The 25,347-nt window shown below is 42.1% G+C and overlaps 1 long non-coding RNA gene and 1 pseudogene across 1 annotated transcript; both read right to left on the bottom strand.

Annotated features, from left to right (window-relative positions):
• Positions 1–661: 661 nt before the first annotated feature.
• LOC103553385 (large ribosomal subunit protein P1 pseudogene) lies at positions 662–2,215 on the bottom strand (annotated as a pseudogene).
• Positions 2,216–11,747: 9,532 nt separating this feature from the next.
• On the bottom strand, positions 11,748–25,088 carry LOC139083126 (uncharacterized). The gene is made up of 4 exons (XR_011539697.1): positions 24,952–25,088; positions 24,664–24,825; positions 12,759–12,827; positions 11,748–12,213 (listed from the first exon to the last, which is right to left on the bottom strand). It is a non-coding gene; the product is annotated as an uncharacterized lncRNA (long non-coding RNA).
• Between the last annotated feature and the right edge of the window lie 259 nt (positions 25,089–25,347).

Below are 25,347 nucleotides of genomic sequence, written 5' to 3' on the forward strand. Positions count from 1 at the left end.
TTTAGTATTGGCTTTATTAACTATGAGATATCTATGCAATACCCAAGTGGGCATTTCAAGGAGACGGTTGTATATGTGAGTCTGGAACTCAGAGGAATGATGGGATTGCAGATCTAACTCTGGGGGTCATAAAGTTATAGATGGTACTTAAAGCAGTGGGGATGTACAGAACCACTCAAGGAGAGTGTGAGAAGAGGGATGGGCTAAGCCCTGTGGAATGCGAACATTGGACACCAGGCGAAGAAGAGATACTTGCAAAGATTCAGAAGTGGCCACAGTAGAAGGAGGATGCCTAGGGAAAGGCAGACTTGTGTCAATAAAGAAGACGTTACCTGAGCCAGATGGGGCCGAAGGACCAAGGGAAAAGAGGCAGACATTGGATCTGGACACACAGTCAAAGAAACTGGACAAGAGCAGAGGGACTGGGAAGGGAAGCCAACCAGACTGAACTGGTTTGAAGAGAGGAAATGGGAAGCAAGGAAGTGGACACTGCGAAAAAGGCATTGATGAAAGAGGTGAATGGCCATAGCAGCTGAAGATAATGAGGAGGAAGCAAGTGGATCTAGAAGAGAGAGGCAGGTTGGACGGACTTTCCCTTTTTTTTGTTTCTAGGAGTTCAGCTTTTTATTGAACGTGTTACAAAGAGGTCTCGTCAAAAAGACTAAAAGCCCATGTCATCATCGGACCCCTCAGATTCTTCTTTCTTTGCCTCCACTTTCTTCTCCGGGGCAGCAGTGCTGGAGGAGGCAGGACCCCCATTCCACACCCCCAATGGGGCAGGGCCACAGCTCCGACTGCAGTGAGGCTCCCATTGTGGACCTTGGCCAGGGCCTTTGCAAACAAGCCAGGCTAGAAAGGTTGCACGTCTACACCAGCTACTTTGACAAGGGCATTGATCTTATCCTCTGTCAGTGTCAGCTCATCACCCTGCAGGCTGAGAGCCAAGTAGATTCAGCGAAGCTCAGAGACTGATGGTGTGGGCGAGCGCTGGGCAAGCAGCTGCTGGAAGCGAGGCCTCACCCCGATGGGGCCTTAGCTTTGTCAGAAGGTCTGAGCAGCTCAGCAGAAGCTGAGGGAAGAACGTGAATCTGTTGATCTTGACAAGATGCCTAGAGGAAGACATTTGAAGAGATCTGGGGCTATGTTATAGGAACCAAGAAGGAAGTGAAAACCAAGCCAGGTGCTGGGAGGCTGCCTATGGCATGAGGAAACAAGGTTTCCTGGATTACTGATTATAAAAACCCTTTTAGGTTAAAAAAGAGTGAAATTTGTGAAGTTGGGAGAACAAAATCAATTCAGATGTCTGAAATGGGGCTAAGTTAGACTGTTAAATCTTTGATATTTCTGTAATTTTTTAGATTGTGAGCAGTTTTGTTATACACTATTTTTATTTTGTTATTTTTTTGTTTGTTTTATTTGTTGTACACAATTATACAAGTGAAGTAACAATTCGTATAGCCAATAAACACATGAGAAGATGTTCAACACCACTAATCATTAGGGAATGTAAGTCAAAGCACAATGAGACGCCACCTCACATCCATTAGGATGGCTACTACCCAAAAATAGAATATAGTAAGTGTTGGTGAGGATGTGGAGAAATTGGAACAACGTGCATTGCTGGTGGGGACGTAAAATGGTGTAGCCACTAAGGAAAACAGTGTGTCGGTTCCTCAAAAAATTAAATACAGCATCACAGAATGTGATCCAGCAATTCTACCTCTGAGTGTATACCCCGAAGAATTGGACGCAGGGACTTGAACAGATATTTGTACACCAATGTTTATAGTAGCATCATTCACAATAGCCAAAAGGTGGAAACAACCCAAATATCCATCGATGGATGAAGAGATAAAGAAAGTGTGGCATATACATACAATGAAGTATTATTTACCCTTAAAAGTAAGAAATTCTGATACATGTTACAACATAGATGAACCTTGAAAACATTATGCTATGTGACATAGGCCAGACACAAAAGGACAACTATTCTATGATTTCACTAATATGAGGTACCTACAGTAGTCTAACTCACAGGGACGGAAAGCAGAATGGAGGCTGCCAGGAGCTGGGGGCAGTTCTTATTGAATGGGCACGGAGTCTTAGTTGGGGAAGATGAAAAAGTCTCGAGATGGGTAGTGGCGATGGTTGTACAACAATGTGAATGTACTTAATGCCACTGACCTGCACACTCAAAATGGTTAAACTGGTACATTTTATGTGATATATATTTTAACACACACACACACACACACACACACACACCAATCTGCATGACTTAGGCTGGATGACAGTGTGTTGTGTTGATAGCTCAAAATGAGGGGCCTGAGTGACCTGAAGTTAAGGCCACTGTCCTGGGGAAACTTGAAGAGGAGAATCTGCAGCCACTTCACGAGAAGCAGCAGGACAGACAGGGACACTGGGCATTTTGGTTTCCAGCCCACGGAGGTAACAGGCCACCTTATCGTGGCTCCTGCCCTTCTCACCACAGTCTGCTGCCCTGATGCCAGGAAAGGACATTGGCCTGGGGCTGCTCTCTCCTCAGAGGCCTCTGGGGGGGCACACTGCAGTCCACATGCTGGCCCGTGTCTGATGACCATGACTTCACTCTCTGAACTCTGAGCACTGAACAAGCAGTGAATTTCCTCACCAGCTGCCCCGTAGTGGTCTGTGTCTACTTGGAGTAAACCTTCCTTGCTGGTGCCCACAGGTGACAGGGGCCTTTCCAACACCGAGGTGGACGTGGGAGAACCAGGATGTGGGGGACAGTGACGTGGAGAGGCGATTTGTGTTTCAGGAAGAAAACTGTAAATGGGCCAGAACTTATTCGTCGATTCAACAAGTATCTATTGAAGGCCGGCTACGTACCGAGCACTGTTTCAGGCACCAACAAGGTTGCTGCCGTTTGGGGAGCTTGCTTCCTAATGGAGTCAGACAGGCTGTGAGTTAGTAAAAAATTGTAAATGAATAACATGTCAGGTGGTCATAAGTGCTATCCAGACAAATAAAGCACAATAAAGAGATAGGAGCTGTTGGGAGGGTATTATTTTATGCATTAGATTATTAATATTGCATAAAACAAATATTATATTAATACTGTACAAAATAAATAGTGTGGATTAAATAAATGTATAAGTGGTATAATTTTATATAGTGATAAGTACTTTCTTAGTCTGTTTGGGCTACTGTAACAAAATATCACAGACTGCGTGGCTTGTAAACAACAGAAGTTTATTTCTCACGATTCTGGAGGCTGGAAGTTCAAGATCACGGCACGAGCACGGTCGGGGGCTGATGACGGTTCTTTTCTGAGTTGTAGACTGAGGACCTGTCCCCACATGATGGAAGGGGCAAGGGAGCTCTCTGGGGTCTTCTGCAGGAACACTGATCCCATTCATGAGGGCTCCATCCTCAAGACTTCATCACCTCCCAAAGGCCCCACCTCCTAATACCGTCACTTTGGGGGTCAGGATTTCAATACATGAATTTGGGGAGGACACAAACATTCAGAGGATAGTAAGTGCTATGAAGAAATTAAAGCAGGGCAGGGGGATAGAGAGTGCCACTGGAGGAGGGATGTCTATTATAGGCAAGGTGGGCAAGGAAGGACAAAAGGGTGACATCTGAGCAGAGACTTAAGTGATCTGGAGATCTGTGCAGGCAGCAGGAATACTGAGTGTACAGGCCGTGAGGGAGGACAGGTAATAGCGTGCCTGGGAAAAACAAGATGGCAGTGGAGGCTGGGCAGACGTTGGGAGGGTGGGGATGCGGAGGGGGAGACGGGGCGGGACAGGCAGGGCCGTGGACGGCAGGCAGGCTTTATTCTAATGTGGTGGGAGTTTTAAGTGGGGGATACACGTGATCTGATTTAACTTTGGAAAGGCACATGCTATCTGCTCTGTGCAGGTTCACCGCAGGGAGGCAGGAACAAACATACGGAGGGTATTAGAGTAATCCATCGGGAGAGGGGGAGGACTTAGACAGAGATTTAATGGTGAAAGTGATGCAAATTGGTCAAATTTAGGCACGGAGCAAATGTAAGAAAAAACATATAAAAATACAATTAGTTAACATTTATTGAGCCATGCCATATGCCTGTTGCTATCCTAAACACTTTCCGTGCATAATCTCCTTTAATTCTCACAATGACTCTGGAAAGAAGGAATCCTTGGGGTCGGCCCAGTGGCACAGCAGTTAGGTTTGCACATTCTGCTTCTCAGCGGCCCAGCGTTTGCTGGTTTGGATCCCAGGTGCGGACATGGCACCGCTTGGCAAAAGCTATGCTGTGGTAGGCGTCCCACGTATAAAGTAGAGGAAGATGGGCATGGATGTTAGCTCAGGGCCAGTCTTCCTCAGCAAAAAGAGGAGGATTGGCAGTAGTTAGCTCAGGGCTAATTTTCCTCAAAAAAAAAAAAGAATAAATAAATAATAAGGAATCCTTTTCCCCAGTTCACGTTTGGGAAACGGAAGCTTACAAAGGTTAGGGCCCGTGGCCAAAGTTGTACTGTTTGTAATGACTGCAGTTGTCACTGAAGCCCAGGTTGTCTTGACTCCAGATCCTGTGACTTTGGTTCCAGTATTGCACTGAAGTACCCCTGACTGGTCAGTGCAGAATGGAGGGGGGCAGAGCAGAACAGGGATGGGGGTGAGAAGCCAGAGAAGCAGGGAGATGGGCCTGTAGACAGACAGCTGTGTGTGTCCCTCCTGACCCACAGACTGGGGTCCATGGGAAATGGAGGTGTGGACGGAAGCCCACGGGGCAGTTCTCCTGAAGGGCTCTGTGAGGTCGGGGTGCTCACTGCCCTGCTTGGGTCCCCAGATATCCAGAATGGAGGAGAGTGACACTGTCCTCACTTTTACTTCAATCAAAGTGCCAGGAGGGCTCTGGGGCATGGGGCACCTGGCGGGATGAATCTTGTGTGTCTGAATTTCTAGGAACACTTGTCCGTGGGCATTTGACAGAGTTCTGAGCTGCAGTATAAGCTCTAGTCAGTGAAGTCTGAATCATTACTGTTCCTGTGACCTCACAAGTCAGAATTCAAAATTCTTCTCAGATGATACGGCCAGAGTTGGATCGATAATGGTGGTTTGAGACATCTAAAACCACAAGGTCAAATTCACACACAGGGGTGCCTGGAAAAAATGGCAAAATCCTTCAGACCCAACTCTACCCTGTAGCATCAGAACAGCAACTAAGGGAGGTGGGTAACATTCAGGTGAGAGCCCCCATCAACAGCTGGAAACACCGGCAAGAGGGATCATCAGCGTTCACCCCTCGTTAGTTGAAACTGTGGGAGTGGCTAGGATTGCTCAGTGAAAACAAGATGTCTCTTATCCCCAAATATAGGTACTGAAGGAAAGTTTAGAAGAGCAGAAAATTAATCAGAGATAGACAACCTACTAATTAAAATAATTGGAAAGACATTTAAAATTGGAAGCTTTGTTTCCTGAAACCTGGAAATCGGGCTCTGACTTGTGTCAGTAACCCGCCTAGTGGCTTGGGATGCAGGTCAGGACAATCCACCAAGGGGGTCCCAGTGGCAATGCCTCAGGTAGAATGAGCCCTTTCACTTCCTTTCTCCCTCTGTACCCCTTCTCATGTCCCTCCCACCACGTCCCCTGCAATGGTATTTGGTGTCCTCATGCTGTCACCAGAACAACCACTGGGTCAGAACATCTAGTCTCATGTTTCCTGGTAGTGCCTCAGTTTCCAAATTACGCCTGCCAGATGTCCATTTCATCTCACTCCATGGAAAAATCCAGTTGATAAGGGACAGTCGAAATCAGCTGGCTGTTAAAAGAAAAGTATCTGAGAAAACTAATTCATACTTCAGTGTGAACAACTGCTGGCATAAAGGTGTTAGATGTCATAGGGATGTTTTGCTTTGAAAAGTGTAGCTTGATAACTCACAAGGGTGAATATTATGGAGAAATTTTAAAAGGATTTTTCCCCAACTCTCAGGATTTTTGGATTCACTCAGCAAACATTTTAAAAGTTCCTTCCCTGTGTCAGAAGCTGCATTAGGTGCCAGGGTTATAAATGGTATCCCTTTGAAGAAAATCACTGTCAGTGTACGGGGTAGATAAGTAAACAAAGGTGATGCCTTCTGATTCAGGCTCTAATAAGGGCACGACTGTGTTGCTTAAGGCTGTAATGATGGCATGACTGTGAACATTTTTATGGACTTCCATTATAGGAGATATCAAAGGTCCTTGCCCTTTGAGTCAATTGAACTCAGGCTTTTAAGTCCCTCCACAACCTCCCCAACCAGCATGGAACCTGCAAGAGAGCAGAGGTCATCAGACTTGCCCATGCTGTGTAGCCCCAGTGCCCGGAATCAAACCAGGCAGGTTGAGGGCATTCAGCGAAAATCTGGTGAAGAACAAATAAACGACTAAGTTTGAGCAGAATACAAAGTCCCTAACATGGTGAGTACGGTTGGGTGCTAGAGCTCTGTGGGCAGTGAGGACCTCCCGTGGTCAATCCATGCATGCACTAGGTCCGGCCAGTCTCTCCTGCTCTAGCAAAAATTCCCCCTCTCCTACGGCATCAGTTTTGCTCCCTCTTCAATTATTCTCATAAACGTGCCCTTCCTCTCCAGCCGATGTCCCATTTCCTTGCTCCGCTTTGCAGCAAATCTCCTCAAAATTGCTGTCTGTACTCACTTTCTCTGATTTCTCTATTTCCCCACTCTCTCTCAAATTCTCTCAGTCAGTTCTCACCCGTCTCTCCCCCAAAGCTGTTCCTGTAGAGCCCACCTGTGCCCTCCACGTTGCTGAGTCGGTGATGCCCTGTAGCCCTTATCTTGCTTACACAGCGGCGGCTCTGGACTGGGATGATCTCTGCTCCTCCTTGACACAGCCTCCCCACCTGGCCTCTGCTCTGGCCTCGTCTCTACCTGCTTCATTGGACACAGACACTCCTTTTAGTCTCTGCTGCTTGCCTCCCTTCTTCTCTGATCCTTAATGCCAGCCCGTCCGAGGATTGATCATCAGTCCTCTTCTCTTTCGATAGGCACTTCCTTGGAGACCTCATCTAGTCCCATGATTTAAAATACCGCTTATATGCCTTCAACTCCCAAATGTATACCTCAATCCACTGCTCTCTTCTGAACTCCAGGCTCATCAATCCAACCGACACTCCCCATCACCAGTGGCTTGTCCAACAGATGTTTTAAAGCCAGCACGGCTACAGGGAATCCGTAACATTTCCCCACAAACTTGTTTCACCTTCCAAGTGCTCACACCAAAACCTTCGAGTCCTCTTTGCTCTCTCTCTCTTTCTCACATCCCACGTCCAATCCATCAGGAAATCTGGTTGGCTCTATGTCTGAAACACACCCAGAATTAGACCACTTCTTGTCACCTACACTGAGTGCCACGACCCTGGTCTGGGCCACTGTCCTTTCTCATATAAATAACATCAATAATCCCCTACAATAACAGTCTATTCTCAACAGAGCCACCGAAGACATCCTGAAACATCAGTCAGACTCCGTGCCTCCTCTAGTCAGAATCCTGCGATGGCTCCCTATTGCCTGAGTTGAAACCACGTGGCCCGAAAGACCTTACATGATCCGCACTCCTTCCCCAGCCTGTTCCACCACCCCCTCCTCCGTGTTCGTCACCCCGCTGGCTCACTCCAGCCGTGCTCTTCTCCTGCCTATTCCTGCCTCTGCCCCAGGGTCTTTGCTTTAACTCAGGAGTCAACACACTTTTTCTGCAAAGAGCCAGATAGTAAATATTTTATTCTTTGAACGTCTCCATCACAGCTACTCAACTCAGCCGCTGCAGTGCGAAAGCAGCCGTAGACAGTGCGTAACGAATGAGGGCGGTCATGTTCCAATACAACTTTATTTTTGGACCCTGAAATCTGCATTTCATGTAGTTTTCATGTGTCATGAAATACAACTTTTCTTTCGATTTTTTCCAGCACTTTAAAAATGTAAGAAACATTCTTAGCTGGTGGGCCATCTAAAAACAAGTGGCAGGTTGGATTTGGGCCCTGGGCCGCAGTTTTCAAGGAATGTTCTTCCGACGGGAATCTGCTTGACCATTCCTTTCTCTCTTTAGTCTTCGAGGAACACCACCTGCTCCAGGAGGCCTGTGCAGACCGCCCGTCTAGCCCTGCCCCACCCTCTCTTGTCGCCTTCGACGTTCTCCATCCTCCTTACTCTCTCTACTTTTTCCCTTTTGCACACATCTGTCAACCTCTAACATGTTATGTAATTTACTTATTATCGTGTTTACTGTGTATTGCTGTCCTGCCCCTGCACAGGGGTGGGGCGATTCGTCTCTTTTGCTCCTTGCTAAATTCCAAGTGGAGAGATTAGTGCCTGGCACGGGGTGGGCGTTCAATACACAGTTGTTGATTATTTATTATGAGTGGCCATTTATTAGTGGATGTTTTCAGATGTGCTGATTTTTGCCTCTCTCTATCTCAGATAATGAATAGTAGGAAAATAAGGATGCCCTGAATCTACCAGAGGCATCAGGGAAGGCTTCAGGGAGGAGGCAACATGTGAGCGGAGTCTAAAGGAGTAGGGGAGGAATTCATGGGATGGAGAAGGGCTGAGGGGAGGGCAGTCCAGGCAGAAGAAACTGTGTGCTTCTGGGATGCAGGGAAGAGTATGAGGCATGAAGGCTGGTGTTAGTTCAGTGTGGGCCCAAGGGCAGTGATGGGGGAGAGGCTGGAAGAGTCCATAGTCACTGGGGACGCAATGCTATGGATGAATATAGGTGCCATTCACAGATTTCTGGGGATTCACGAGCTAGCCTTCTTCAACTCTGAGTGAGTCCAGACTCGCTTCTGTTGTACCACACCCAAGGACTTTTCAGAAAAGTAATCCAGTATCATTCCTCCATACTTTTCTCAAAACTGCTCCACCATAAAATAGTGAGCAGCGTGAGTCCAGGGTGTCTGACGAAGATGCTCTGGATAACGACGCTTCCTAGGGGCCTCTCAGGATGGCAGATCACACCATGTGCCCCTAGCCCCAGAGCCCCTGAGTGGGTAATAATATGGCGAGATTCACATGGGCAGGACTCACCCCAAGCAACATCCGTGCTCTCTGAAGCCCTCCTTCCCTACCCTGCCTGGGTCAACAGCTGAGACCCCTGGAGCACAGAGAAGCTTTTACTTTCTCACTGCCTATTTTATGCACAGCCTTGTGGGGCCTGAGGAGTCGGTGTGGAAGATGCTCAGGGCCCTGGAGAGAAGGCACAGGCAGGTAGAGCGCCTGCACAAAGCAGGGTGTACTAATACAGTCCTTGGAGGAGGAGAGGGAGTCCACTTCTGGGTGGAGAGACCAGGGAAGACTTCATGGAGGTGGTGGCATTTTGTGGCACTCTTAGTCAAAAATGGGAGGAGATGGGGAAGGAAGCTCAACAACTGGACAACAGGAGTGTGTGGACAGTTGCGTGCAGATTCGAGATTAGCACCGATGCAAGCAATCTACTAATTGCATAAATAACGATTATTTCTCAGGCAGCCAAAGCCCCAGCCCTAGCAGATGTTGTCAGATGTATCCATTTTGTCCTATAATCTTTAAATAATCTTTTCATAAAGTACCATCTGAAGTGAAGACCTGATCCATCCTCCCCCTGTAGGAGAGGAATTAGCTTTCTGATGGTATAAAGTAATCCTTTTAGGTGACATGAAACCAACTCCCAGCCTAATTCTCTTCTTTTTCCTCCCCCACAGGTGCCATCATTACTGCTAAGAACTGCATTTAAGAAATAAGCGGGAAGACTGGAGGGGTTATTTTGAGCCTCAGAGAGTGTTCGGTTGGAATCTGAATCTCTTAACCTGACAGCTGGGCTGCTGACTGGCCCTGAGCTCCCCGTTGGAGGGGAGCCTCCACTGCCTGGGTGGGGAGCTGGGGGTCTTGGCCGACTGCCTGGAGGCTCGGCCCTGCTAGGTGCCCAGGATTGTGAGAGGTTAGGTGGAATGAGTGACTCAAGACAGCCCGGGGGGAAGAGAGTCTTGCAATTGAGCATTTTAGAGGCAATGGGAACGGGAGATAATCCGCTTACTAATGCTCTCCTTTGAGGGGAAGACAGCCCCCTGGGAGAGGAGGGCGCAGAGTTTACAGATAGAGACCCTGAGTTCGAGTTCTAACTTTGCTGGTTACTAATTGTGTGGTTTGGGAACATCGCTAATTCCTCTCTTAGAATCTGTAAAATGGGAGCAGCGTCAGTAAAGCCCTTTCTTGCAGTCTACCTGTGGGAGAAAGCTATGTAAATAGTAAATGAGAGTTTAAGAGCTACGACTGAGGTCCAAGGACTAGTGAGGTCTGGAGCTGGAACAAGTGCACATCCCTGGTCCTTGTCCTACTATCCCAGAGGAGTCTTCATTTTGTAGGGTGGCTTTATTAGGGCAAAACTGAGACTGAGAGTGGATCCACTATTATCTGCATTCTTTTCCCTGGTCATATCACGCAAATGAGTGCTCTAGCCTGAAACGTAATTAGTCCATCTATTAGTCTCGCTCCTTATACTTAACACCATCTATTCACTGGAACAAGATTTACTGAGCTCATACTGTGTCTATCAGGCACTGTGTGAAGTACTGGGGACTCAAACAAGAAAAGTTTCCTGTTGAGCTCTTAGGAACACACAGATTTGTGGGGGAGACAAACCTGTCCCCAGAAAGCACACGATGCCATGTGATGGCTTATAATAGAGGTTTGCATAAAGTGCTAAAGGATGAGAAAGGATGGAGCTCATAATTAGAGCTATTTTCATTTTTACAGGAGGAGGGGAAGGAGGAGTTGGGAAAGCTACACAGAAAGAGTGCTGATAACAGAGATGCCTGAGAAAGAGCAGCAGAGAAAGCTCCCAGTAGGTGGAGGCATGCTGATGGGAGTGTGTGTGAGTGTGGGAGTGTGTGTGTGTTCAGGGGGCAAGGGGTTGCAGGGGGAAGCGCGTTCCAGGAAGAGGGATCGGCGAGTACAGACCCATGTTGGAGCCACTGCCTGATTCGTTGTGGCTAGACGGGGTCAGGGGTCCAACAGCGAGCTGTAGGAGACACCCTGGACACCTGGCTGGTGCCAGATGCAAAGGTATGGCACGGCCTCTAAGGAGTTAAGCTTTATCCTGTAGCTCCTCCGAAATCCTTCTAAACAGGGGAGTGACATTATCAGATTTGAGAAAGATAATTCTGGTGGCAGTGCACAGCACAGATGGGAGGGGAGAAAATTGGAAACAGGGAACCCTGTTCTGCAAAGATTGTGATAATCCAGGGAAAGGATGATGAGGGCCTGAGCGAGGGCAGGCGCGTGGGCATGAGGACCAAGTGGATCAGAGAGAGATTTAAAAAGGGAATCAGCTTGGTGACTGATTGGGAGTTGGGGAGGTGACCGAGAGGGAGGGTGGAAGAGTCCTCTGAGGTTTCAGGTTTCTGGGGACGGAGGTGATTGACGGTGTCAGTAATCAGGGAATGGAGGAGGAGGAGGAGGTTGGGGAGAGGAAGAGACGACAGAATCACGAATTCTGCTTTGGATCTGTGGAGTTTCAGGGTTTCCCAAAAGAGGTTTCCAGTTGTCTGTTGAAAACAGGTTTAAAGTTTTGGAGAGACGTTCCTTTATTCGTGACACAAACACTAAGTGTCTCCTACGTATCAGGTGACCTTCTAGTGTCTGGAAATACAGAAGTGACTGCGATGGACGAGGTCTCTACCTTCAAGGTTCGTTCCAAGGAGGGAACACAAATAATAAACTTATGCAAAATAAAACCGGATAAGGTGATAGAGAGGACTGGCGGCTATGTTAGATAGGGGCTCAGGGAAGACATTTCTTAAGAAGGTAGCATTCGAACCTAGATCCGAATAATGAAGAGGAGCCAGCCATGCGAACACCTCAGGGAAAAGCAATCCAGGCAGAGGGAACAGCAAAGCCTTTGAGGTCAGAACAAGCTTGGCATGTTCAAAGAAGAGAAAGAAAGCCAGGATGTTTGGAGTGTGGTGGGCAAGGGGATGGAAGGTAGGACATGAGATCAGAGAAGTGGTCAGGAGTCAGATCACATTGTAGAATGTGTCAGTCAGATTAGGCCAAACTGCATGGTAATAAATGACCCTCAAATCTCAGTAGTGTACGATAAAGAAGTTGGTTGACTTATCACTCATGCTCCCTGTCCATGGTGGATTGGTTGCACATCTTCTTCACTCCAGAACCCAGGCAGATGGACAGCTCCTAACTGGGACACTTCTGGTTCCTGAGGGAAAGAAACGAGAAGGTGGAGGACCATGTGATGGCTTAGAGCTTCTGCGTAGAAGTAGATGTGCCAGTTTAATTGGCCAAAGCAAATCTCATGGCCAAATGTGATGTCTTTGGGGGTGAGGATGACCACGCCTCCCATAGGGAGGAGCAGCAGCTGTTGAGATCAACAATACAACCTATCGCCTAGGCTATGCTGAGGAGGATAGGTTTTATTCTAAGGGCTATAGGAAACCATTATGATTTTTTTTTTTAAACAAAGGGGTGTTAATGTTGGTTGCCAAGGTAAGTTAAAAAATAGATCAAGAATGAAATTAGAAGATGCAAGAAGTAGGGTTATCTAGAAAAGTATGTCTCAGATACTAAGCATATGGTAAGGGGGTTCCATTAGGTTGGAGCCCTAAAAATAGTACCAGGACAGACCCTCTGCAGGAGGCACACTGGGAGAATGACTCGGCCTAGCCTGGCCTCCTCGGCTCTCCATTCGTAGAGCAGCTGTCAGGCACTCTTTGATGGTGTTTGGACAAGGGACCCTGGAATTACCAGTATTCTGCCCAAGATCACAGCATTCGTCTCTATGAGTCTTCTACAGAAAGACGTATATGATGAAAACTGTAAAAGGAAAATAAATAGCACATCATTGCTAGTGAGGGTGGACCCTAAATCCCAACTCAGAGGGCTTTTGTAAGTCAGGCTAGAAGCAGCAGCGGCTACGGCTTATGTTTTCTCCCCCTACCCACATCAACTATCATACATAAAAAAATCAATCCCTGGCCGTGAGTCTTTTTTCTTTCCTACACGGAGGGGAGAGAGAGAAGAGGACAAGATGGCTGCAGCGCCCAAGGAGAGTGGGTCCCTGGGGCAGTGTGCCACTTCTGCCACTAAGATGAAGAGAAAAGAGGAAGAAAAAGCAACAGGTCTGGGAGTTCCCAGTGCAGTGTAGACCAGAGAGCAGATCCCCCCATCCACCTTTAGGCCAAAGTGGCTCCATTCACAGTTAGCCCAGTGCAAACTACCCATCTTCCTCCTCCGTGGGGTGGGGTAAGGAGGGGGTGAAATGGAAACTTCCCTTCTCTTCTACAACTTCCACTGCTACCTTATCCCTCCATTCCAGGAGAGAGAATGGAGAAAGCCAGGCAGGGGGAAAGAACTTTGACTTTTCCACAGGTCCTGACCAAGCTCCACCTGGTGGTGGCTTCATTGTGATTCTTCACTACATGTTGAAATAAGCCACATGGTCCCAGAGGTGAGGAGGGAACACGTGGCCAAAATACCCAGGACAATTGACTTGGCCCACCCAGAGATTTTCTTTGAACACCAAATCTTGGCTTCTATTTTTGTAAGAGAATGTCATATCTCTTTAACTAAAATTATAAATGCTATAATTTATACTTCTTTTGGCCCTTCCCCAAGACTAGCACAGGCCAGTCAAAAACAAATTAAATATTTGTATAAATGAACGAGTGAGTGAACAAATCATTTCCCACGAGGCTTACCCAGAAACAACTCTTGTGATCCATCTTTCCCACTGGCCACAGTTTCCGTGATGAACTTGGCATACAAGAGTGCAGAGAGAGAGAAAGAATTTGTGATGCTGCCAGAGAGGAGAGCAACACGCTAGCCTTTCTGCTTCTCCTCCTGCTGGCTGGGCCCTGCCGCCAATTGTTAGAGAATTACAACGTGTCTCCGCTTCCTCAAGGGACTAAGGCAGCTCCAGCCATTACCCATGGAACTGGCCAGGGAGAATCTACCTGTCAAACTGGCTGGAACATAGAGAGATAAACTCCTGGTGAGTCCTTCTGTGGCACCCTGGGGCTTTGGTGACAGAGTTAATTAATCAAGACACCAGTGTCAAAATTAAAGTGAGGAGGAAAAGTCAATTAGTGATTGAATAGCAGTGAGGAGACATTTTAATGAGGCTCCCTCTCATTTGAGCTGTTCCTTGGCCCTCCTTGTTGGGCGTGGCCACTCTTCCTTTTTCTAAGTACTGGAGGGGTTAGCAGGAAGGAAGGACGAGGCACTCATCTCTCTCCCTAATTTATACCCAGGGGCGGATGGGGAGAGAGAGTCCTCTGCCGTTTGCAATACGCTAGGGCCCCATAAAACTATTTATCATCACTCTGAATTCTTTTCAGCAGGATGTTCATTTCAATTTGCAGTCACCTCTTTAGCTCTCCTTTAGCAGTTTTGGCCAGACTCCTGAGAGAAGATCTGAGCGGAGAGGGGGAGACACAGACAGGCGAGGAAGGCTGGAGCTGGGATCTCCAGGAGTGCGCCTGCCACCGCTCCACCCTCCACAGCCTCCTTTTACTGTATTTGCTTCTACAGGGACACGGGGAGATTATGATGTTTCGCAGGTGTTCCAAACCCTTGTCATGGTTAATAAAGGTCTGGCAGGAACAGGAGCCAGGATGGCTGAGCAGGCTCTGGTGCTGGGGATTTGGGGAGAGAAGGTAGGTGTAGCTATTGCTCCAGCTGCCTGTGTGACACACAGATGCCCAGGAACCAAGAAGGAGAAACCAGACTGAGGGTCCCTGCTTCCTGCACTTACTCAACAGGTTTACTGAGCCCAGAGGGAGTGTATGGACAGCAGGACTGGTAGGAGCATGGCTGAAGGCCAGAGAAGGAAGCCCCAGAGCATCAGGTTACCCGGTCAAAAGAGTAGCACAGGAAGGGAAGTGCAAGGTCAAGTGACCGGAAGTGGAGCATTAACAGCAAGATGAAATGCGAGAGGGGAAGCTTCTGGCCTGGGGGTGCTGCATTTCCCTGACTGTGACTCAGATCAGGATTGGGCCCAGGGCTTTGGGAGGGCTTGAGACTGAAATGGGGATTTCAATTTACTATTTCTTCTTATCACAAAATAATACATGTTCACTTTAGGAAAAGCAGACAAGGAAAAAGCAGTTTAACTTTATCTCACTACTCAGAGACTAACCACTGCTAATATTCCCAGATGCTTTCAAAGTAAATATGTTTAATGTTTATATCATTATAAACACATATGTCGCGATTCTATCTGGTGGGCATGAGTGTTTGGGTCATTTGAAAGGTCTACCTGACTTCTTATACTCACAAATTAAAGTCCAGTTTAAAAATTTATTCCCTATAAATTAAAAACTATTGGGTAAAATTGAGATCTTTTTATATATATATATATGAAAAATAATGAAAATCTTACCATGGTTTTCTTGTGTAATGAAAAACCAGTTAAACGAAGAAAATGATGGAAGGACATAAATGATATGTGAATAACTGGAGAAAAATACCATGTTCTTGGATAGAGAAACACAATATTGTAAAAATATCAAGAAAAAAGAAAAACCAAAAAAAATTGAAGATATTTTTATAGGAAAGAAAAATACCAAAATTCAGATAACTAAGCTGAAAAGGAAAAAACTCCCACAAGCCCAACACAACAATTTATCATTATGGTTTATTTCCTTTTGGTGTATTTCATATGTATCTTTTTACAAGAATGTAAAGAATTACAGCATAAATATGTCTTCAGCTTGTTATGTAGTCATGATAAATATAACTTTTAATGGCTAAAATATATTCTACAAAGTATATTTATTGCACTTTGTTAAATTAATACCCAATGTTGGGTTTTGAATGCTTCAGATTACATTATTACAAGAATTCTATGGTTAACATTTTTGTGCATGTCCCTTTTTGTTATTTTGAATTATCTCCTAAGAGTAGATTTTCCTAAACAAAATTGGTGAGTTAAAATGTTTGACGTTTTGTAATTCTTGATTAACATTGCCAAAACTGCTTTCTAAAATGATTGTCTAATTTGAAGGAGTATTGGTTTTACTACACTTTCACCAGCTAAAGATACTATTATTAAATTTTTTTATTGAGGTGTAAACTGTGGGAAATGAAATGCCCATATTTAAGAATGTAATTTGATGAGTTTTAACAATTATATACACCTTTAAAACTACCACCAAAAATAAGAAATAGAATATTTTCATCACCCAAGAAAATTCTTTTGCCTATTCCTGGGCTTCATATAAGTTGAATTAACAAGTATGTTCTTTTCATCCAGCTTTTGTTGTTTTCCAACACAACATTGTTGAGATCCATCCATGTTTTTGTATGTATTGGTGGTTCACTCCTTGCTACGTCTGAGTAGTGTCCTATTGAGTGAGTATGCAGATCGTTTATCCATTCTCTAGTTGATGAACAGTTGAGTTGTTTAAAGTTTTAGGCTGCTATACCCAAGAGCAGATGGCTTCACAGGTGAATTCTAACAAATATTTAAAGAAGGATTAATGCCAATCCTTCTTAAACTCTCCTAAAAAATAGAAGAAGGAATATTTACAAACTCATTTTATGAGGCCAGCATCACCCTGATACCAAAGCCAGACAAAGACACTACAAGAGACAAAAACTACAGGCCAATATCTCTGATGAAAATGGATACAAAACCTTCAACCAAATATCAGCAGACCAAATTCAACAGTACATTGGAAAGATCATACACCATGAACAAATGGGATTAATTCCTGGGATTCAAGGATGGTTCAACATATGCAAATCAAGCAATGTGATATACCATATTAACAGAATGAAGGATAAAAATCACACGATAATCTCAATAGATGCAGAAAAAGTTTTGGATGATATTTATCACCTTTTCATGATAAAAACTTTCAACAAATTAGATACAGACAGAATTTACCTCAACACAATAAAGATCACATATGAAAAGCCCAAAGCAAACATTATACTCAATGGTGAAAACCTGAAAGCTTTTCCTCTAAGATCCAGAACAAGGCAAGGATGTCCACTCTTGCCACCTCTATTCAGCACAGTACTCAAAATCCTAGCCAGAGCAATTAGGCTAGAAAAATAAATAAAAGCATCTAAAATGGAAATAAAGAAGAAAAATTATCTCTGTTGGCAGGTGACATGATCTTATTTGTGGAAAATCCTGATGACTCCACACAAAACATCTTATTAGACCTAATAAATCAATTCAGTAAAGTTGTAGAATACAAAAATCAGTTACGTTTTAATACACTAACAATGAACTATCTGAAAAGGAAATTAAAAAAACAAGCTCATTTACATTATCATCAAAAAGAATAAAATACTTAGGGGTAAACAAACTAGGAAGTGAAAGACTTGTAGCTTAGCTAAACTTTCGACACAACTCAATTAAAAAATGTACGGAAGACCTGAAAAGACTTTTCTCCAGAGAAGACATACAAATGGCTAACAGGTATGTGAAAAAATGCTCAAAATCATGTATCTTGGGCTGGCCTGGTGGCATAACCATTAACTTCACATGCTCTGCTTCAGTGGCCCAGGCTTCACAGGTTCGGATCCCAGGCACGGACACAGCACAGCTCATCAAGTCATACTGTGGAGGCAGCCCACATAAAATAGAGGAAGACTGGCATAGATGTTAGCTCAGTGACAATCTTCCTCAAGCAAAAAGAGGAAGATGGCAACAGATTTTAGCTAAGGGCCAAATCTTCCTTACAAATCAATCAATCAGTCACAAATCATCAGGGAAATGCAAGTCAAACCAGCATGAGATATCACCTCACACTTTTTAGAATGGCTGTTATCAAAAAAACAAAAGGGGGTGGGGCCCGTGGCTAGGTGATTAAGTTCACGTGGCTCTGCTTTGGTGGCCCAGTGGCTGGTTCAGATCCTGGGTGCGGACATGGCAAGGCATGTCCCACATAGCACAACTAGAAGGACCCACAACTAAAATAGACAACTATGTACTGAGGGATTTGGGGAGAAAACAATTGGCAACAGTTGTTAGCTCAGGTGCCAATCTTTAAAAAAAAACCCACAAAAAAACAAAAGCGAACAAGTGTTGGTGAGGATGTAGAGAAAAGGGAGAAAAGGGAACCCTTGTCCACTGTTGGTGGGAATGTAAATTGGTGCAGTCAGTATGGAAAACAGTATGGAGACTGCTGAAAAAATTAAAAATAGAACAACCATATGACCAGCAATCCTACTTTTAGGTATTTATCCAAAGGAATTGAAATCAGGATCTTGAAGATACCTGCATTCCTACGTTTACTGCCCCCTTATTCACAAGAGCCAAGACGTGGAAGCAACCATCAACAGATGAATGGATAAAGAAAATACAGGATTAACATACAACGGAACATTTTTCAGCCTTAAAAAGAAGAAAATCCTGCTGTTTGCAACAACACAGGTGAATCTGGAGGATATCTATGCTAAGTGAAACAAGCCAGGCACAAAAGGACAAATACTACGTGATCCTACTTCTACGAGAAATCTAAAATAACCAAATTCACAGAGGCAGAGAGTAGAATGGTAGTGCCAGGGACTGGGGGACGGGGAAATAGGGAAGTGTTGGTCAAGGGGTACAAAGTTTCATATATGCTAGATGAGGAAGTCCTAGAGATCTACCAGGATAGTACCTATATTTAACAGTATTGTATTGTGTACTTAAAAATTTACTAAGAGAGTAGATCTTATGCTGTGTTCTTATGACTAAATAAATAAATAATAAAGAGGACAGGAGGAAACTTTTGGAGGTGATAGATATGTTTATGGCATTGATTGTGGTGATGGTTTTACAGGTGGATATTTATTTCCAAACTTATTGAATTGTGTACATTAAATTTGTACCACGTTTACATGTCAATCAAAACTCAAAGTGATTTTTTAAAATTTTGGGCTATCAAGAAGAAAGTTGTTATGAACAAACATTAAAATCTTTTTGTGGACATAATATTTTCATTTCTCTTGGGTAAGTACCTAGCAGTGGAATTTCTTGGACAGAGAGTAGATCTATGTTAATTTTATATGAATTTCTAGAGCAATTGTGCATTTTACGTGTCAATCAGAAATGTGTGAGAATTCCAGTTGCTCTATATCCTTGCCAAAATTCGAAATTGTCAATCTATTTTATTTTAGCCATTCTAGTGGGAATGAAATGCTATCTAATATATATTTTCCTGTTGACCTATGTTGAGTAACCTTTCAACATACTTTCCATGTACTTACAGGCCATTCCTTTTTTTCTATTGTGAAATGTACTTTTTCATTGAGTTGTATGTCTTTTTATTATTAATTTATAGTTTGTATATACTTATATATATTTATATGTAAACACATAAAGTTTATATATTAAACTATAAATTTATATAAAAAGATACAAATAAAATGAAATGTATATATAAAATAAAAATTTATATAAATAAAATATAAATTATAAATTATTTATTTATAAAGTGTATATATTCCAGAACAATTTATTTATCACATATATGTATACATTTTTGTGTATGTATATATAAATATATTTATATTTATTATTATTTCCCAGCCTGTGGCTTTTCTATTCATTTTATTAGTAGTTTCTATGATGAGCAGCAAGTTTTAATTTTGATGAAGTTCAATTTATCAAGGTTTAAATTTTAAGATTAATCTTTTTTGTGTCTTAAGAAATCTTTGCTACTGTAAAGTTGGGAAGATATTTTTCTTTGCTTTCTTCTAGAGACTTTATGTTTCTAGCTTTGTATTTAGGTATTTGACACATTTCAAATTAGTTTTTGTGTAGAGAGTGAGGGAGGCATTAAGATCATTCTTTTCCTTATGAATATCCAATTGATACAGCACTATTTCTTAAAAAGGCAATTCTTTCCCCATTGAATTGACTTGGTAACTCTTGAAAATTAGTTCACCATATTCATGTGGGTTTATTTTTGAACTTTCTGTTCTGTTTAGTTGATCTGTCTACTTTTATAACAATACTACACAGTCTTAATTATTTTAGCTTTATAGTTAAGGCTGGAAATAGGATAGTTTATTTCCTCCTACTTTGCTTTTCTTTGTCAATATTGTTCTGTTATTCTAGACTCTTTGCACATCCAAATAAATATAAGAATCACCTTATCAGTTTCTACAAAAAAAAAGCCTGCTGCTGTTTTGATTAAGACTGCTTTGAATTATCAGTAAATTTTGGGAGAATAAGCATTTTAACAATATTGCGTCCTTTAATCAATGAACATGATATATCTCTCTATTTAGTTAGATTTTCTTTGATTTCCTTTAGCAATATTTTGTAGTTTCAGCATAGAGTCTGGCCTATCTTTCATTAGACTTATTCCCAGTCTTTTGATAATTTTGATACTGTTGTAAATAATATTTAAAATTTTATTTTCCAATTATTCATCCAGAGTATTCACTGAGAGTGTAGACTGATTTTTGTATATTGAGCCTATATCCTGCAACCTTAATAAATTTACTAATCATTTTTGGTAATGTCTCTATAGATTTTTTAAGGTTTTCTCCGTACAAATCATGTAATCTGTGAAAGATAGTTTTACTTCTTCCTTTCCAATTTATATAAATTTTCTTTCTTTTTCTTACCTTATTGCATTGGTTAGGACCCCCGTACAGCATTTCATAGCGGTGAAAGTGGACATTGTTGTCTTGTTGCTAACTTTATTTCACCAGTAAGTAAGATATTATTTGTAGCTTTTATAAATGTTTTTTTATCAGACTGAGGAAGACCTTACATTCCTAGCTTTAAAAAAATCCTAAAGATTACGTATTTTTTAATTATGCCAGGGTATTGAACTTCATCAAATAGTTTTTCTTCATCTATTGAAAGGATCATATAATTTTTCTCTTATATGGTGTTAATTTGGGGAATTATATTGATTATTTTTTGAATAGTAAACAAACCTTGCATTCCTGGGACAAATCTCACTTGGTCATGATATCTTATTCTTTTATACATTGCTGGATCGGATTTCCTGATATTTTGTTAAGGATTTTTTTTGTTTATGCTCATGAAGGATCTTGTTCTATGTTCTTTTCTTATACTGTCTTTTTCAGGATACAGTATCAGGGTTCTGCTTTCCTTATAAAACAAATAAGGGAATGTTTCCTCTTCCTCAACATTTCTCAAAGCGTGTAAGATTGGCATTATGATTCCTTAAATGATTGATGTAATTTACCAGTGAAGCCATGTAGAGTGGAGTTTTCTTTGGTGTATGTGCTCTTTAAATTACTCATTCAATTTTTAAAACAGATTTAGAGCTACTTAGATTTCCTTTTTGACTTGTGTCAATTTTGAAAAATTGTATTTTTTCAAAGGATTGTCCCTTTCCTACCAGTTGTCAAATTTACTGACATTAAAGTGTTTATAATATTCCTATTTTCAAAATTGAAAGGATCTGTAGTGGTCACACTTCTTTCGTTTCTGATCATTTGTGATCTTTTTTCCTTGATCAGATTTGCTAGAGGTTTATTGATTTTATTAATCTTTTCAAAGAGCCTAGTTAAAATGGTTAATTTTCTCTGTTGATGGCCATTTTCTCCTTCCTTGATTTCCACTCTTATTTTCAACATTTACTTTTTTTCTACTTTGTATTTATTTTGCTTTTCTTCCTCAAAATTCTCAAAGTAGAAGCTTAGATTATTGACTTTATATCTTTCTTCTTTTCTAATATAGGTATTAAAAGCTATAGATTTCTAGCTAAACGTTGCTTTAACTGCATTCCACAAATTTTGATGTTTTGTGTTTTCATTACCATTCAGTTAAAAAGATATCTAATTTCCATTGTGATCTCTTACCTGTGCATGGGTTTTTCAGACTTGTGTTGTTTAACTACAAAAGATTTGGAGATTTTCTAAATACCCTAGTGTGATTGATTTTAAACAATATTATTTTAGTCATGTAACATACTTTGTATGATTTCAACCCATTGAAGTGTATTGAGAGTTATTTTGTGGCTGAGCATATGGTCTATTTATGTGTTTGTTTCATGTGCATTTGCAAAAGAGCTTTCTGAAATGTCTGGGTTCAGTGTTCTATAAATATCAAGTTGTTTTTTGAATATACTGCATTCTTACTGATTTTTTGGGGTACTTATTCTACAAATTACTGAGAGAGATGTTAAAGTCCCCAAGTATGACTGGATTTCTCTATTTCTCCCTTTAGTTCTGTCATTTTTGCTTCATGTATATTGATGCTCCATTATAAGTTGTATGGATATTCATGATTGTTTTGTTATCTTGTTGAATTTACCTTTTATCGTTGTGAAATGTTTCTTTTAGCTTCAGTAATGCTCTTTGTCTCAAACACTACGTCCTCTGTTATTGATATAGCTGCATTATGTTTAGTATTTGCTTGGTATATTGTTTCCCACTCTTTTTATTTTTAACTAGTTCACGTCTTTTTGTTTAAAGTATCTTTCTTATGAATGGCTATCGTGAAGTTTTGATTTCTTGTAGAATCTGACAATCTCTGCTTTATAAATTAGAGCAGTTATTTCATTTATGTTTAATACAATTATTGATATGATTGGGTTTTGGTCCATCATCATAGTATTTGTTTTCCATACCTCCCATCTATTTGTTTTTCCTCTGTTTCTCCTTTACTGCATTTCTTTAGGTGAATTAAATATTTTTAACGTATCATTTTATCTCCTCTGTTGACTTTTTAACTAGACCTATTTTGTTACTTTTAGTAATTTCTCTATGAATCATTTATTTATCAATAAATACTTTCAAAAAACAATATACTATTTCATGAACAATGTAAGAGCTCTGCAACAGTACCTGCATTTACCCCACTCCCATCCTCTCTGCTCCTGTTGACACATATTTCGCTGCTACATATGCTCTAAACTCTAAACTTCATTGTTATAATTCCTGTTTTAAACAAAATTAGTGGTCTTTTAAGAGTTAATAACGTACCCCTTTGGTTCTTTCTTTATAGTTTCCATCTCTGCCCAAATTCCCCATTTGTTCATACACACTTATTCTGTTTATTTTACAGTCACTGTTTAGATAATTCTAACATCTGGGACATCTCTGGGTCTTCTTCTATTTACTCTTCCTCTTTTGACCCAATCTCACATTTTCTTGCCATCTTACGGTCTCTTAATTCTTTATTTATGTTGGGTATTGTGTGTAAAACTCAGTAGAGATTGAAGTAAATAATATTTATCCACAGCAAAGGTTGTGTCCCTTCTATTAGACTGCTAATGTGAGGGGCTAAGACAATTAAAACCAAATTTGGGGAGGGTATGGGCTCTGTTACAGCTTCAGTTTGATCCAGTTCACCGCGGGCTTCAAATGTTCTGATGATGCTATCAGGATTCTCCCTTCTTCAGGGCTCGGCTCTGAGCATCAGTGAGACTCAAGGGGTCTTATCATGCTTCACAGCCCTGTTGCCAGCTTTCTGAACCATAGACAGTGTCTCTTTTTCCGCTTTGCAGCCAGCTACCAGTGTTGGGTTTTGGGTCCTGCCCCCAAGTTTCTGCAACTTGGGAGACCTCTCTACACCCTCTGCCCTGCTCCAAGTCTGAGGAGGGCGCCCATGCTGCAGTTGATGGAGACCTTGCCTCCCTTGAAGAGATTTCTTGCAGCTCTCTGTCCTGTTCCCAGTCTTGCACTTAGGGAGGATCCTGCATGCCTCAAGGGAATTCTCTCAGTTCTCCTTCCCTGCCCTTAGGCTTCAGGCTATTATTCCTGTGTCCTAGTTGAAGACCTAGATGAAAGCATCCCCCTATGGGTGGGTGTAGGCTTGCTCTGTAGCTGGGGCTTTTTGGGATTCTGATCTGTCACATGAGCTCACATACAGGCATTAGATATTATTACAAATTTGACTGATATCTCTTTACCTGACTTTATGGCAGATTCCTCCGCTTCTTGACTCTTCTTCACGGATAAAAGCAGCTATGAATCTCTTCTATTCTAAGAAGAGCTTGTCACATCTGGAATTTAGCTTATTTAGATTTCTTTGCATCCTGAGCACTCTAAGGGTTTTAAAAACCATGATTTTGTGGCTTACTCAGCTAGTTCTTATTTCTAGGGCAGTTTCAAGAGTCACTTGTGGCTTTCTACATCCGAACCAGAAACAGAAGCCCCAGAGGTATTATTTTTAAATTTATGCTAATATAACAGAGGAAAATGGTAACTTGGTATTTTAATTTACATTTTTTTATTCTCTGGGACCTGAACATCTCAAATCTTTGTTTGCTAGTTACCTTGCTTTTTTGTATCTTTTGCCCTTCTATCTTTTAGTCTTAATTTTTTTCTGACCAATACATATGAGGTCTTAAATACTAAATATAGTGCCTCTTTGTTACACTTGATGTAATATTTTTTGTTTGCCGTTTGCTTTTATACTTTATATTTTTTGTAGTCAAGGTTATAGATCTTGCTATTTTTTAAAATTTCTTATATTGCTTCTAAGCCTCTAAGGTTATTTTTCCTCTAGAGGTTTTGAAAATATTCAATTCTGTTTTTCCGAGATTTGTATGTTGAAAAAAACCCACATCTGACTCTTCCACTCAATTGGAATTTATTTTAGTGCACAACATACAGTAAGATTCTAAAATTACTGTTTCTCCAGATTGCTAGTTAATTGTCTCAACGCCATTTACTGGGTAATCCTTTCTTTCCCTCAATGAGCTATAATGAATCTTACCTCCTTGTACATAATCGAGTCCATTTCAGTGCCATCTGTTCTGTTACAGGGATCTCTCAGGCTGGTCCTGGGCAGATACAGATGAATTTTTGAAACTGCAGAGCTAAGGAGCTAGCTGTAGACTTGATATGGCCTCCTCAGGGACCAGGAGTCACTTTCTCTCTGAAAGCAGATGACGGCAGTTACGTAACTTTTATTTATTTACTTATTTAATTGCTTAATTCTTAAATCCCCAACCATTAAAGCTCTTTGAGGTCTGTGATTGTCCTTGACAAGGTTAAATCTTACCCAAGCCCTATTCTGGAAAACAGCAACGGTCAAGGAATGCCCCCCTCTTTTGTGTTCCAGGAAATGGCTGACTGCAGAGATCTGCCCTACCCAGGATGACCTAGCTAAGGCTCAGGTGTAACCCCTTGTTTTCCCATGACACGGGCAGACACAGACCCTCCAAATGCCCATTCTTTGCCTCATAAATGATTAACTGAATGCTTTATTCCTATTGACAAAACTGGAAAAAGTACTCGCTGACTTGTCTACGTCAAACTTTGGTTGGGCTACCTTTGCCACCCCACCCCCTCAACTTTGACCCGTGATCAGCCTGAGCCAGCGCTGGAATGTGGACACAGCCCCTTCTGAAAATAGGCTGACCACAAAGAAAAACAGGCCCTCCCTCATCAACTGTCT

The sequence above is a fragment of the Equus przewalskii genome, chromosome 4, assembly GCF_037783145.1.
Source record: "Equus przewalskii isolate Varuska chromosome 4, EquPr2, whole genome shotgun sequence".
Classification (NCBI taxonomy): domain Eukaryota; kingdom Metazoa; phylum Chordata; class Mammalia; order Perissodactyla; family Equidae; genus Equus; species Equus przewalskii.